The sequence below is a fragment of the Lactuca virosa genome, chromosome 6 (genome assembly GCF_052849685.1).
Source record: "Lactuca virosa cultivar CGN04683 chromosome 6, Lactuca_virosa_CGN04683_v6, whole genome shotgun sequence".
In the NCBI taxonomy this organism is placed as follows: domain Eukaryota; kingdom Viridiplantae; phylum Streptophyta; class Magnoliopsida; order Asterales; family Asteraceae; genus Lactuca; species Lactuca virosa.
The window spans coordinates 205,044,002-205,061,660 of NC_136431.1; positions in this window are offsets into that span (position 1 = coordinate 205,044,002).

The window sequence follows — 17,659 nt, forward strand, 5'->3', positions numbered from 1 at the left end:
ATCAGAAACATGGGGAGTGGAACCATTGGGCTTAACCTTTGGGCCATTACTAGATGACCCAGCTTGAGCCTTGCTCTTCCAGTTTTGCTTGGGAGGACCTTTCCTCTTTTTCCCATTTCCCTGTCCAATAGCCAAAACAGGGGCACTCGTAGGTGTGGAGGGTATACTTTTACCCTTCATCCCTGCCTCAGCTGTCTGCAACAAGTTGTGCAATTGGGCCAAGGTCTGCTCAGTATTGTTCAAATGGTAAGTTAGAATAAACTGACCATAACATTCAGGAAGTGAGTTCAAAACCATGTCAATGGCCAATTCCTCATCAAAGTGAATATTGAGCTTGACCAAACGCTCTATGTAGCGTTGCATTCTTTGCACATGTGACACAACTGACTCCCCATCTTTCATCTTGCAAGCCATGAGTGACTTGACTACTTCGAACTTTTCTTGACGAGCTCGCTTATGGTACTTTTCCATAAGGTCCTTGTTCATCTCGAAAGGCCAGTAGTCCTCATAGTACCTCTGCAGTTCTGGGGACATAGTTGCCACCATGATGCATGCCACTTTGGTAGCATCATCGTAATGTTTCTTGTAGGCAGCAAGATCTTCAGGAGTAGCTTCATTCTCATCAAGCTCTTTGAGCTCCTTTTCAAGAACATATTCTTTGTTCTCGAAACGAAGAGCCATCTTGATGTTGCGCATCCAATCGTTATAGTTTGAGCCATCCATAACGACTTTGGAGCATATATTGAGCAAGGAGAAGTTCTGGTTGGAGGAGGATGAAGTAGAAGTGTTTCCAGGAGTAGACATCTGAAAAGAAAGAAAGTTTTAGTTAGATTTCAAGATACCTTAATAGAATAACCCAAAGATATAATATCAAGGTTAGGATCCAACTATGAAGATTCACAACTCAGAAATGGGATGCCGAGATCCAAGTGCAAATTTCATAAAGGTAGGCGAATGACGATTCATCAATTCCACCATTAGACGAAACAAACGAAGTGAAATTCCTAATTCTTTTGAGATACATTGAAACTATTCAATGGCATGTTTTAATCTCAGATTATGCTCTTCTATTTGTGACTGGGATGCCGAGGATCACAAACAAGATGTGAATAACCATGCAAATGTGCTTGGTAACCTCATTGTCTTTATCATTAACTATTGATGTGCTGGTAAACCACACACGCTCCATCAAAATGACAATTATGAGATACCCATTACTACTCTTTATTGGTGCCTTTTAGTGTGCTGGTTAACCACACACGCTCCACTAACGACCAATAAAGCATAATGTGTAATTTCATGGATTAGCATACTTTTCACATTTTTCCTAAAGTAACTAGAGTGGGGATTTTGAAAATAATGTTCTAGTACTTTTAATATCATTATACTTTTAATGAGAAGTAGTTGTCCTATCAAATCCGTTCTGCTAACGACCCTCCACTAATCAAGGAAGCGGTGGGTGAGAGTGGACACCCATTCAACTACCATTTTATAGGCAGTTTCCTTATACCCCCCTTATAGATTAGCTTCGTGAATGAGGCATAGTAGCGATTTGACTGACCATATTCTTATACATATAATATTAAACCTTTAATTATAATATATATATAAGGTGTGTTTTAAAACTTTTTAAAACTTCAAGGGTTTATATAAATTTCGAAATTTAAGCTATTAAATTCAAATTTAAATAAACCAATTAACTAGATTTAATATTTATCTATTAATTAACTATTAATCAAATTATTAAATCTTGTAAGGATTATCTAATTAAATTAATCAATTAATTTAATCCTAATCCTTATCCCTCTAATTTCGAAAAATAGGGTAAGGATAATTATCCAATTAATCTAATTAAGTAACAATTATCCAAAAACAAGAAACCCTAGTTATCCTCTTAGCATATTTCGAAATTCATAAGGGAGGAGGCTAGGGTTTTCAAAACCCTAACCCTAATTTCGATTAGGGTTCTTTGGAGGCTAGGGTTTTCGAAAAAACCCTTTGATCCAAAACCCTAGAAATCGAAAAATTGGCCTTTAGGGTTTAATAGCTATAAACCCTAATTTGCAATTCAACAATTGTAGCAATTCAATTTAAAACAACAATGTCTCTGATACCACTGATGGGTTTTAGGTACAACAAATAAACTAGAAAACAATTCCTAAGTTCACATGCAACCTACTTTGGATCTATGTTTTAACTATTGAACATACAACTTTGAATTGTAAAACAAGAACCCTAGAGGAGAGAGGCTAATTTCGAAATTAACAAACTAGGGTTTAGGGTTTACATACCTTTCAATTGTTATAGCAAACAATTGATATTCCCTTGGTCTTGATCTTGATCTTCTTGGAAGCTTTAGCACCACAAGTGTAATGCCTCTAATGGAATCACACCCAAACTAGCAAGAAGGAAAGTAGAAGAGAGAGGGGAGAGGGAGTATGCAAAATCTCGGCCTTAGGGTTTCTTCAAAAGAAAGAGTGACCAAAAACATGAACCAGGAGGCTCCTTATATAGCTGAGGGATCTAGGGTTTAAGGGAAACCCTAGTTATCCTTTGCTTAGGGCCTAAGCAAACCCAAGGGCCTTATCCAAGCCCCTATGGACGAAATTATTAGGGTTTCCCCTAAAGATTTCGTCCACCCTCTTCCAAGGGGGTTCTAGAGCCTTCCACTCAACTATTAGATAATTGCAAACTAGTCCCTGCACCTTATAATTAATTCTTTTAACCCCAAAATCAATTCTGATTAATTTCTGGCTAACAATTAATTAAACATAATGATTTCTAATTAATATATTAATCCATTAACATATTAATAAATCATTTATATATATATATATATATTAATTTATTAATCTTATAAATTAATATCTCTCCTTTCATAATTTCCTTGTCCAGTTGCTAGGTTGAGGGCAACCCAAAAGGACTGTGCTGCTATCAATTCAAGTACATACCAATTATAGTTATGGGCTTAGACACCTAATCCAACAGATCTATCTCTATAAATCACAAGAGCTTTGTTGCTTGGTAAAGGTAGTCGAACGTATTTTTCATAACATAAGATCTCTGCTCGATGAAGCGATAACCAATCCATTCCAATGATCACATCGAAACTTTCAATGGTCATAGGTATTAGGTTGATGTTAAAGACATGGTTATTCAGGTTGAGAAGACAATTAGTGAGTATTTCTTAGGTTCTTTCTAATTGGCCGTTTGCTACTTCTACCGTGTAAGCTTCATTAAGTTTGCATGATTTATGGTTAATCATGCTTCCAAAATAATGGGAAATAAAGCATCTTTCAGCACGAGTATTAGATAATATGGAAGCATAAATATTGTTGATAGGAAACATACCAGTAACCACAGTTGGTTCCTCACGGGCATCTCTAACACCTATCACAAATTCTCTTCCTTTTTCCACCCTGGTTCTTCAGTTTTGGGTAGTCCTTCTTGAAATGTCTTAGTTGATTGCATTCGAAACAATTTCGGCTTCTTCCCGCAGCAGGGGTTGAGGTTTCGTTGTTCAGATTCAGTCTGCATTACTTAGAGATATGACCTCTTAAGTTACATATGCTACAGACCATACCATTTTCGACATGGTGGAAATTACACTTGGTATAGTGAGGTAAAGTCCTAGAGTATGGATTTGATTAAGCGGGCGTGTTTGTGATTACGATGTATATAACCATAGGTTTTGGATTGGGTTTGAGATATTTGAAGTTCTCCTTTGACTTGTCATGGAACTTCCTTTTTGTACTTCAGTTTGGCTCTTTTCAGTTTGTGGGATTATGGTATAATGACGGATACATTGCTCAATTAATTGATAGGTCAATTGCTTAGCACTATCAAAGGTAGTGTCTGGATGCAATAATCAGACCTTGAACTGGTGAAGCAAATCCTCAGTTGTACCTTTTAGTATTTTTGTATTATGCGTTCACCAATCATAGACAAAGGTTTGCGAGGTCGTTAAATCGGGAGGTGTAATCAATCACCTGCAATCCTTTCATGGTAAGATTCCAGATTATAGAGAGTGAACGATTCCATAAATCCTATAGATTTCCTAATTATTAAGAGTGATCGATTCCAGAAATCCTACAGATTTCCAAATTATAGAGAGTGATCGATTCCAAAAATTCTACAGATTTCCTAATCATAGAGAGTGAATTAAAATCCTACCAATTTCACGTGATAGAGGGAGAAGTTTGGAGACTACTGAATGATCAATTGGGATCTATAGGATTTCTGCTACGAAGGTAGCAAATTTATTCGTTCGTTGTTCTTCTTTGGATTTAGGCTAACTTGGAAAATCTAAACGCTATCCCAGATTTTTAAGTATTCTGGAAATGTATATTTTATTTTGGGGTTGATATAAGGTTTCTAAGGTACTAGGTTTCTGCAACGAATCTTGAGAACATCCTTCAATCTCTAAAACTTTCAACCATTGTAGTCTGTCAAACTCCTTGCTGAAGGTTGGTTGTGCACCAGCCCGATCATAAATAACATAGGCATATGTTCCAGGTTTATTTATCGTATGGCTTATGTACGCTACTAACCTTAGTTTAGGCTTTTGACCTAAAGGGATAAGTTGGTAGTTTTAGTTGGAGGCATGTTAGAGTTTTATTAAGTATTCTTATCGTGGTTCAGAGTATATATATATATATATATATATATATATATATATATATATATATATATATATATATATTATTGTTGGTGAGGTTTTCAGGATTATTAAATTTTGTTTTGTACTCCAAGACTACGAATTACAGATGAGGGCCAGACAGGAAACACCGGTAGGTAGGACCATTTTAGCAATTAATCCATTTTGAAATATAACAACCCAAGCGACATTTCAAACAAGATACCTCATACCGTAAGTAGCCAAGTGGTGTAATTAATAATAATAATACTTTTATTAGAAGCTAGTTGCTATAGTTGTATTCCTCTTTCGAGGATATGAGTTCTCTATAGCCAATTTAGCTATGATACCCCGGCTAAGGCGGCGGAACACGTCGGGCTGTGCGACTAAGTTCATTGATCATAGGTAAACTGAATATATAGCACAAGTACAACAATAAACAAAATAGCATTCGAGTTCCATCTTAATATTTGAATACAAGGTTTTTACATATAGTAATAATACATGAATTGCCTCAACAGATAGGCATATAATACAACAGTAAGTAAACTAGGTCACCTGTAATCCAATCCATCTTGAATGTCTGTTTAGTGATTTCCTGAGAATACATGTAGTTTTGAGGGTCAACACAAGGTTGGTGAGAGTTATAGGTTTTCTGCTAACCACAATAATACTTTTAAAAAGTCCAAAAAGTATTATCTTTGTATAAATAACAATAGTTGAAACAATATTTGCAATAAGTCTTTAAAAGCCAAAATATATCTTTGTATAAGTAAATCCATAGTTAAAAAAAACTGTGTTTCTAAAGAATATTTGAATATCCTTGAAAACTAAATTGTACTATTACATAAGTAATTCCATACTTAAAATAGTTTTGAAAGCAACCAAGCCCATGGTTGTAGTGAAAGGGAGATATATTTTAGTTAATGTTTATAGTGAGTTCTATAACCGAGCTATGTGACTAAAATATACCCCCCACCCAACAACGCTTCATCGGGCGTTGTAGTGACAACTGTAGACACCTATCACCCGCTTCAATTGATCGGTCGAGGTTGTAGCTAGCAACCGCAGGTGGGTATATGTAACGCCCGTGTTTCTGGGCAAAGCACTAAAGATGATGTAATAGTCTAGGTTAACCTTTATAACTCGTTTTAAAGTAATAAAGAGGAATTATGTGAATATTATGTGAATTATGTGCTTATTTACTTAATTATTATGATTTAATGAATTAAGGATAACAATAAGCATCAAAAATAAATATTAGATAATCTCGATATCTAAGAATGAAGTTGTAGTGGTTGAAACAAGGATCCAGAGATATAAAGAATACCGAAATCTGAGTTATAACAAAGAAGTTATGATCTGTCGAAGTTTCGCGACAGAACCGGCACAACGTTGTGTGGCGTAAAAAGCGAATTTACGATAAAGTGCTTTTTAGCCTCAACGAACTAAACGAAAGTCGTAGTATTCGTTAAACCGAGAGCGTGCATAAAAAGAATGTCGAAATCTGACTTCGTATGAGAAAGTTATGAATTTTCTAAGATTTGGCATAACAGTATGCAGCTCGAAACTCGAATTTTAGATCGAGTGAGTTTTAGCCGAAACAACCTAAACGAGAATTGAAGATCTTGTTGATAGTAATTCAACGGTAAAATGACCGACGAAAACGGACGTCGGATGAAGAAGTTATACATTTTTAACGGACTTTTCCTATCCCGACCTGTTAAAAGTATATCATGTATAATTCGAAACCCTAATGCTTGGATCTAGATTTCTCTATTGTACATGCTTTGAATCCAAGACTTACAAACCTAGATCTATCATGTATAATTCGAAATTATCATAAAGAAAACAGATCCAAGTGTCTTACCTCTTTCAAGTAGCTTAAAACCCTTGTAATCTTCTTGATCTTGAGCTTAGAGTCACAATTGTAACTCCTCTAATGGTTCACAAACCCCACAAGCAAGAAGGCAATATGAGAAAGGGAGAGAGGTGCTGAAATCGGCCGTAGGGTTCTCTTAGAAGCATGTATAGCCGATCTCCATGGCCTAGGGGTCTTATTTATACTTGCAGGCTGCTAGGGTTTCAGTCTAAACCCTAATGGACAGCTTAACCACCAAGCAGCCCAAGGAACCTTCTGGAATAAGGCCTTGGACGAAAATATGATGGATCCCCATCATAATTTCGTTCCCCCTTAAGTCCATAAGGCTTCCTTAGCCTCAAAACTTAACTATCATACATTTGACAGTTTATACCCCTTTATTTAATTAATCTCTTTTAGTCACCAAATTAATTCCTAATTAATTTATGACTAATACTAATTAAATAATATGATTTCTCCTTTAATATATTATTCTTATAATATATTAATAAATCATAATATTCTTTCTTTCTCTTTAAATTACCTTGTCTAGTTGCTTTGGTGAAGGCAACCCAAAAGGACCATGCACAACCGGGTCAAGTATATACCAAATATAGTTACGGGCTTAGACACTATTCCAACAGTCTCCCACTTGGATAAGTCTACTAGCTATATCTCACATATGACTTCAGAATCCGATTAGCAATCGTAACTCTTATACTTCGCTGTCAACTCTGATCAGGTTGTCCTTTAGATAAGGGATCGTATAATCCTCTGTTCTAGATATCATGCTGACAATGCTTATTGTCCAACACTTGTTTCTTGATCTCAGATTTGTTTGACATAGAATTTAGTTGAACACATCAACCTCATTCTGACCGGGCCCGACACATAAGTCAAACCAAATCATCAAGTGGCCAGGATATCACTTTTATTCTCATAGAATAAAAGGAACAGATCAACTTCGACTCATATGCATCTATCATTCACTAATTGAATCATGCACAACAATGTGTTTTATAACATCAAGTTACTGATGCGTTTACACATCATCAATGCATAACCAACCAGCAAACAACAACCATATCTCTAAGTTTTAAGACTATATGATATAATCACTTTGCGATCACTTAAGGTAAAAAACACCACGAAGTGATACCAGCAAACACGGGTTTACTCCAATGCTCAGATCAAATTCATAAGCACTCATGAACTTTGCAGCAAACCTTTGCTATGCCCAAAACCTTTTAGACAATCTACAAACAATTCATGACAGTCTTCATTCATATCTACTTCCAAAACATGAACGACTGCGGACCGTTTGAATAATCTTATTATTCAGGAAGTCAAAACCTGCAAAAATTGAAACAATAGATAAATAACCAACATAAGATAGTAACTTTACTTATAAATAACACAACTTTATTTATTCATCAAATGTCAAGTACAACTATCTATTACATGTTTCCTATCTAATCTAAACTTATATCATCCTTCAGCCCAATGCTCCTAGCATTGCTGCAAGTGTTTGACCCTACTCAGTCCCTTGGTAAGGGGATCTGCTGGATTTTCTTCTGATGATACCCTCTTCACAACGAGGAGTCCCTCTTCTACCTGATGTCTGATAAAATGGTATTTTCTGTCGATATGTCGAGATCTTCCATGATCTCTGGGTTCCTTGGTTAAGGCAACCGCTCCTTCATTATCACAGAAAATTTCCATCGGCTCCTTTATGGATGGCATAACTCCAAGGTCTCCAATGAAGTTCTTCAACCATATAGCTGTTGGATAAGGTGTCTAAGTCCATAACTATTTCTGGTATGTACTTGACCCGACCCGGCATGGTCCATTTGGGTTGCATGGCACCATGCAATTGGATAGACTAAATGAGAGAAATAACACTTGTGGTTTATTAATATATTATAAGTTCTAATATATTAATAGTATTATTTAATTAGTTTGATCAAGAATTAATTTAGAATTAATTAAGTGATCAAAAGATAACTAATTAAATATATGGATTGATTATGTAAATCATCCATAACTTGTATAGTGGGCTAAGAGGCTCCATGGATTATCAAGTTGGGTTGAACCCATAGGATGCTCCATGGGAGTTACAAACCCATGGGTCATGGAAATGAAGAGTCATGACACATTAGGGTTTACATGGTGTAACCCTAGATGTGTCAACACTATATAAGGAACCCATTCTCCACCAAAATCGGCTACACATGAACAAGTAAGGGCTAGGCCGAGTTTTGCAAGAATAAGATTCTCTCAAAGTTTACTCCTTTGCATTTGGTGTTGTGTGAAGCATTTGAGGCATCACACTTGGGGTGCTAGGCTCACAAGGTTTCAAGGATCATAATCAACAACAAGGTAAGTTATTCTATCTTTCATTCAAGATAAAAAATGTTCCCCATGTATGCTAGATAGGAATATAACCTTGGAATTCAACTTTGCATGATAATTAGACAAACATAGATCCAAGGTTATTAGGGTTGCATGTATACTTAGGAAGTGTTAGAATGCTCAAAACTCATCAGTGGTATCAGAGCCTAGGTTTGTTTGTTTGTTATTTGTGCAAAATTGTGTTAAAAATCGAAAACTGTTTGCTGTCTGACAAGTGAACTCGCCGAGTCCATGGGGGGACTCGACGAGTTCAAGTGTATATTCAACCTACTCGTCGACTAGGTTCATGCACTCGACGAGTAGGAGACCCTAACAGCAGTTTTTCAATTTTTGTTGCTGGAAATGGACTAGAAACATTACCCTAAACTGTTTTGGTACTTGAAAACTTGTTTTAGATGGTGTAATGTTTATGCTAATCCATTTACAATGGCAATTATCAAAATTACAAGTTTTTAAGTGTAATTTTTTATTCTTGAAAGTGTTCATATTCATGTTCTTGAACTTATGATGATTAGATGATCATAGGAATTACTTGTAACCTTCATGGTAGTTTAATTCATGATCATAATGTGTTTTAATGGAGTCCATAACTTGTCCTCAAGTTATGGAAAACCAAAAGTCACACTTTTATTAAAGCCATTAAAAAACACAAGAGTTATAAAAATGAAGAGTCTTCATTTTTATTACTCAATCAATTCATAAGTTATAAGAAATGAAAAGTTTTGAAAGTTTACAAAACTTGCCCTCAAGTTTTGGAACAAGTAAAGTCTTGATTAAAACTTTAGTTCCAACCCTTAGAATTTTAAAAAGTTAAAATTCAACCCTTATACTTTATAATATTATAAGTTAATTATATATATATATATATATATATATATATATATATATATATATATATATATATATATATATATATATATATGTATAAGATCAAGTCGTCTTACCGCTAGTACGCCTCATTCACGAAGCCGGTCTATAAGGGGGTATAAGGTTGTTGCTTATAAAATGGCAACTTAATGGGTGTCCACTCTCACCCACCGCTTCCTTGATCGGTGGAGGGTCGTTAGCCGAATGGGTAGGACAAGGACTTATAAATTCTCATTAAAAGTATGATGAATATTATAAAGTAACTAAATGCTTTTATTAAATTCCCAATCTTAGTTACTTTAGGAAAAATGTGAATAAGGTGCTAATCCATGAAATTACACTTTACACTTTGTTTAAGTCATTGGTGGAGCGTGTGTGGTTAACCGACACACTAACTTGGACTTAACAAGGTAGGTAAAGGGTGACTTAAGGTTTGTCATAGTATCGATGGAGCGTGTGTGGTTTACCGGCACATCGATTGAGTGATAAACTTTAAGGGTACCAAGTGATTTGCATGGTTACTTCACACCTCGTTTTGTGATCCTCGGTATCCCAGTCACAAAACTTAGAGGGCACACTCGAGATTGAAACATGCCATTGAAAAGTTCAATGAATCTCAAAGAATCTAGGAATTTCTAAGAACCAATTAAAAACCTAATATCTATATTTCGTTTTTCATGGTGGAAATTGGTGAATCGTCATTCACCTACCTTTCAAATATGTTATAGCTTGGATTACGGCATACCTCTTCTAAGTTATAATATATTGTGATTGGATCCTAGCCTTAATATTACATTTGGGTGTTTTATTAAGGAATCTCTTAATATCTAAACTAATCTTGTTCTCTTCTTTCAGATGTCTTCAAACAATGCTGCTTCTGGCTCTAATCCTAATGGCTCCTTTACCCTTATGAACTTGTGTGGGAAAGTCACTTTTGATGGATCCAACTTCAATGAATGGATCAGAAACATCAAGATTATTACCCGCTACGAGGACAAAGAATATGTCCTCGATAAGGAGCTTAAGGAAATCGATGAGACCACTACAACTCCTCAGGAGATTGCTGACTTCCAGGCACATGAAAGGGATGCTACCAAAGTGGCATGCATCATGATGGCCACCATGACAGCGGAACTCCAAAAGTCCTATGAGGACTTTTATCCTTTTGAAATGCACCAAGATCTGATGGAAAGATACCATCAAAGTGCAAGACAAGAGAGGTATGAAATCATCTGCTCCATGATAACAACCATGATGAAGGACGGGGAATCCGTCACGAGCCACATGTAGAAAATGCAAAGGTATGTGGATCGATTGCTGAAGCTTAATGTGAACTTCCCTGAGGAGCTTGCAATAGATATTATTTTGCACTCCTTACCATCGTGCTATGATCAATTCTGCATGACATATCACATGAATAAGGAAGAGGTCACACTCAACAAACTTTAGGGACTCCTCAAGACCGCAGAAACAGGTCTTAAGGGCAAGTCGGTTGTTAACACTCCTACTCCAAACTCCGCCCTGGTTTTGGCAATCGGGAAAGGACGAGGGACGAAGAGAAAGAGCTCTTCGAAGGGTACCAAGGCTAAGACCCTTGATGGCTCTTCTTCAAGTGGAACCAAGAAAGGTTTCGTCACTCCTTCTTCTGACCCAAAAGAGGCTGAATGCTTCTATTGCCATGAAAAATCACATTGGAAGTGGAACTGCCCAAAGTACCAGCAAGATGTAAAGGATGGGAAAGTTAAACCCAACCATGCAGGTATTTACACTATCTTATCTAATAACTCACCCCATTCTAACTCTTGGGTCCTTGATACCGGTTGTGGTATTCATATCTGTTCTGATTTGCAGGGACTAAGAAGAAGTGAGAATGTGGATCATGGAAGAATAAATTTAATCATGGGGAATATGAAAGCTTTACCTATCACCAAGATTGGAGTTTATACTTTATCGCTAAATAGTGGGTTTAATTTAGATTTGAATAAATGTTGTTATTCGCCAGAAATGGCAAGAAATATTATTTCCTTTCATGCATTGTATAAACAAGGTTTTACCTTTTCATTCGATAATGAAGTTGGTTCGATTAATGCTTTCTTTAATAATGTTCTTTATTTTAAAGCATTATCTTGTGATGGTGTGTATGAAACTGTATCCGTGGTTGATAACTTAGGAAATAATGTTTTGTGTATTGATTCTGTTAATGATAATAACTTGGATAAAGCGTCATTATGGCATTGTCGTCTTGGACATATAAGCAAGAAACGCATACACCAACTCCAAAAGGATGGAGTCTTGGAGTCATTTGACCTAAAGTCAGATGATAGTTGCGAATCATGCTTACTTGGAAAAATGACAAAGTCACCCTTCACAGGTTCTTGTAAGAAGGGTGAAGGTTTGTTGGATCTCGTACAGACGGATGTGTGTGGACCCTTCAAACATGCCACAAGGGATGCTAATCGTTATTATTTGACTTTTACTGATGATTACAATAGATATGGATATGTCTACTTAATCAAGCATAAGTCAGAGACTTTCGAAAGGTTTAAAGGATTTATACAGGAAGTCGAGAATCAATTGGGCAGGAACATTAAGATGCTTGGATCCGATCGAGGTGGTGAGTATCTTAGTTCAGAGTTCCTCGACTATCTTAGGGAATGTGGGATTGTCTCACAATTGACACCTCCCAGGACACCGCAGTTGAATGGTGTGGTTGAGAGGCATAATCGAACATTGTTGGATATGGTTCGTTCCATGATGAGTCGAGCTTTGCTACCAATCTCATTTTGGGGGTATGCCTTAGAGACTGCCGCCCATATCCTTTATCTAGTCCCTACAAAGAAAGTTGCCAAAACTCCTCATGAGATGTGGACTGGTAAAGTACCCAAACTAGACCACATCAAGATTTGGGGTTGCGAGGCTTTAGTGAGACGCGAGACTCATGATAAGCTCGAACCTCGAAGCGAGAGGTGTATTTTCATCGGCTACCCACATCAATCCTTTGGTTACCTCTTCTACAGACCTAGTGAAAATGTGGTCTTTGTAGCAAGGAGGGCTGTCTTTCAAGAGAGAGAGAGAGAGAGAGAGAGAGAGAGTTTATAAGCCAAGGAAACAGTGGGAGGAAAGTTGACCTTGAAGAAATTCAAGAGTCAAGTGGTGAAGGAACTTCAAACCCTAGCACTCAACTTGAGGAGGAAACTCCTGTTGAGAAAATTGACATGTCTGTACCTCTGAGGCGTTCCACAAGGGTTAGGAATGCACCTGAGCATTACTATGGATTCCATATTACTGCGGAAGGTGATACACTTATCAGTGATGAGATACTGATAGGTCTGGAAGAACCTAACAGTTACGCGGAAGCCATGGCAGGCCCTGAGTCAGCCAAGTGGAAAGAGGCAATGGACAACGAGATATAGTCCATGTATGACAATCAAGTTTGGAACTTGGTTGAGAATGTACCAGGTCGTAAGACTGTAGGGTGCAAATGGATCTTCAAGAAGAAGACCGACATGGATGGTAATGTACACACTTATAAGGCACGACTGGTTGCAAAGGGTTTCTCACAAACTCCGGGAGTTGATTATGATGAGACCTTTTCTCCAGTGGCCAATATTAAGTCTATTAGGGTTCTGTTAGCCATAGCTGCATTTCATGATTATGAAATATGGCAAATGGATGTCAAAACCGCTTTCCTTAATGGAAAGTTGGCTGAGGATGTTTACATGAGTCAGCCAGAGGATTTTGTCAGTACAGAGTACCCTAATAGAGTGTGTAAGCTTGAGAAATCCATTTATGGATTAAAGCAAGCACCTCGCAGATGGAATCTTTGCTTTGATGAGAAAGTCAAAGAATTTGGCTTTTCTAGGAGTGAAGATGAGTCTTGTGTATATGTCAAGGCTAGTGGGAGTATAGTTAGCTTTATTGGTATTGTATGTGGATGACATACTACTCATAGGAAATGACATCCCAACTCTGCAGGACTAATTGGACTTGAGAGACCGGAGTAAAAGACTAATTGGACTTAGTCAGAGTACCTACTTGGATAAGGTGCTGAAGAGATTCGGCATGCAGGACTCCAAGAAAGGAGAGTTACCCATTCAGAGTAACGCCAGATTGAGTAAGACACAAAGCCCTAGTACTAAGGCTGAGATAGCATAAATGAGTCGAATACCTTATGCTTCGGCTGTAGGATCGATCATGTATGCTATGACGTGTACTCGACCTGATGTAGCCTTTGCCTTGAGCATGGTTAGCAGGTATCAGGGGAACCCTGGTAAGGCACACTGGACTGCGGTAAAGAATATCCTCAAGTACCTACGGAGGACTAAGGACTGGGTCCTTACCCTCGGTGGGAGTGATGACTTGAGAGTTGTAGGGTATAGTGATGCTAGCTTTCAGACTGATAGGGATAATTTCTGCTCTCAGTCTAGCTGGGTCTTTACCTTAAACGGAGGAGCAATTTCTTGGAAGAGTTCCAAGCAAGAGACAGTGGCTGATTCAACTTGCGAATCAGAGTATATAGCAGCTAGCGAGGCAGCAAAGGAGGCGATATGGCTAAAGAACTTCATTGGAGACCTTGGAGTTGTACCAGCTATTAAAGAGCCAATGGAAATTTTCTGTGATAGTGAAAGTGCAATTGCCTTAGCCAAGGAACCAAGGGATCACGGGAAATCCAGACACATCGATTGAAAATACCATTTCATCAGACATCGAATAGAAGAAGGACTCCTCGTGGCGAAGAGGGTATCATCGGGTGAGAATCCAACAGATCCCCTCACGAAGGGACTGACTCGGGTTAAGCATCTCCAGCATGCTCGGAGCATAGGGCTGAAGGATTATATTAGATTTAGTATTTAGATAACCTTGAAATTTGTAAAGTGTAATTGACATTAGATGATGAATAAAAGGTGTTTTATTTATGAGTAAAGTGTTGCTATCTCTTGTCGATCGTTTACTATATTTCTTTTGCATGTTTTGAGTTCCAGAATAATTATGTTTGGTATATCATATTATTCAAACCTCCACAGTCGGTCATATGTCGGAAGTAGGTATGAATCAAGACTATCATGATTGGTTGCAAAGGTCTAAGTTGTTGGACATGGCTACAACACTCATGAGTGTTCATAAGTTCTGAGCATTGGACTCAACCCGCGCTCACTGGAATCACTTCATGGAATTTATCTCGAGTGATCGTGAGACGGTAATATCATATAAGTCTTCAAACCTAGAGATATGATTTGTTACTTATGAGTTGGTTATGCATTGATTGTACGTAAACGCATTGGTAACTCGATGTTATAAAGCGTGCTTTTGTGTATAATTCAATGAGTAGTAGAACAAACATATAAGTCGAAGTTTATCTGTTCCTTCTTGGATTAGAAGCTGATATCTGGGCCCCTTGATGATTTTGTTTTGACCTATGTATCGGGCCCGGTCAGAACTAAGTTGATGTGTTCAATTAAGTTCTTTGTCAAACAAATCGGAAATCGGGAAACATATTGTTGGACAATAAGCAAGACATTGTTCCATGTATTTGTCCGGCTGATATCTAGAATAGAGGATTATATGATCACTTATATTAAATGGCGTATCATCATCTTCTCAGTTCCGAGAAACCTTGAAAGAGCTACGATTGCCGATCGGCTCCTGAAGTCATACTTGCAGTTATAGTTATTAGACTTATCCAAGTGGGAGACTGTTGGATAAGGTGTCTAAGTCCATAACTATTTCTGGTATGTACTTGACCCGACCTGGCATGGTCCATTTGGGTTGCATGGCACCATGCAATTGGATAGACTAAATGAGAGAAATAACACTTGTGGTTTATTAATATATTATAAGTTCTAATATATTAATAGTATTATTTAATTAGTTTGATCAAGAATTAATTTAGAATTAATTAAGTGATCAAAAGATAACTAATTAAATATATGGATTGATTATGTAAATCATCCATAACTTGTATAGTGGGCTAAGAGGCTCCATGGATTATCAAGTTGGGTTAAACCCATAGGATGCTCCATGGGAGTTACAAACCCATGGGTCATGGAAATGAAGAGTCATGACACATTAGGGTTTACATGGTGTAACCCTAGATGTGTCAACACTATATAAGGAACCCATTCTCCACCAAAATCGGCTACACATGAACAAGTGAGGGCTAGGCCGAGTTTTGCAAGTATAAGATTCTCTCAAAGTTTACTCCTTTGCATTTGGTGTTGTGTGAAGCATTTGAGGCATCACACTTGGGGTGCTAGGCTCACAAGGTTTCAAGGATCATAATCAACAACAAGGTAAGTTATTCTATCTTTCATTCAAGATAAAAAAATGTTGCCCATGTATGCTAGATAGGAATATAACCTTGGAATTCAACTTTGCATGATAATTAGACAAACATAGATCCAAGGTTATTAGGGTTGCATGTATACTTAGGAAGTGTTAGCATGCTCAAAATTCATCAATAGCCTCCTTCGACGCTTCGCTTGCCGCAATGTACTCTGATTCGCACGTTGAATCAGCCACGGTCTCCTGCTTGGAACTTTTCCAAGTCACTACTCCTCCATTTAGGGTAAAGAACCAGCCTGACTGCGATCGGTAACTATCCCGATCCGTCTGAAAACTAGCGTCACTATACCCTCGTACCCTCAAGTCATCACTCCCACCTAGGACTAGAAACCATTCCTTGGTCCTTCGTAGGTACTTAAAAATATTCTTTACCGCAATCCAATGAGCTCTACCTGGGTTCCCATGATATCTGCTGACCATGCTCAAAGCGAAGTCCACATCAGGGCGAGTACAAGTCATAGCGTACATGATAGAGCCTACTGCGGAAGCGTAAGGTACTCGGCTCATATCAGCTATCTCTGCCTCTGTACTCGGGCTTTGAGTCTTACTCAACTTGGTATTGCTTTGGATTGGCAACTCCCCTTTCTTGGAATTTTCCATACTAAAACGCTTTAGTACCTTGTCCAAGTATGTATCCTGACTGAGTCCTATCAGTCTCTTTTCCCTGTTTCTTACTATCCTTATTCCCAGAATATAACCAGCCTCTCCGAGGTGCTACATAGCGAAACATTTTCCAAGCCAGGACTTGACCTCCTGCAAAGTTGGGACATCGTTTCCTATGAGTAGTATGTCATCAACATACAATACGAGGAAGCCCACTATACTCCCACTGGCTTTGACATATACACAAGATTCATCTTCGCTTCGCAGAAAGCCAAACTCTTTAACCTTCTCTTCAAAACAAAGATTCCATCTGCGAGACGCTTGTTTCAACCCATAAATGGATTTCTCAAGCTTACACACTCTATTTGGATGCTTCGCATCGACAAAACCCTCTGGTTGATTCATATACACATCCTCAGTTAACTTCCCAATAAGGAAAGCGGTTTTCACGTCCATCTGCCAGATTTCATAATCATGAAACGTAGCTATTGCAAGCATTACCCTTATAGACTTTATCTTCGCAACTGGTGAGAAGGTCTCATCATAGTCAACTCCGGGAGTTTGAGTAAAGCCCTTCGCAACCAATCGCGCTTTATAAGTGTGCACATTCCCATCCATGTCCGTCTTCTTCTTGAAGATCCACTTGCACCCGACTGTCTTACGACCCGACACATTATCAACCAAATTCCAAACTTGGTTGTCATACATGGACTGAATCTCGCTGTCCATCGCCTCTTTCCATTTAGCAGACTCCGGGCCTGCCATGGCTTCTTTGTAGCTGCTAGGTTCGTCCAATTCATTAGTGTTTCATCACTAATAAACGTATCCTCTTCAGTAGTAATATGAAAACCATAAAAATGGGGTTAAACACTAACCCTATTAGAACGTCTAAGAGGTAAGGACTCATCAACGGGTTCAACATGAGTTTCCTCCTCGGG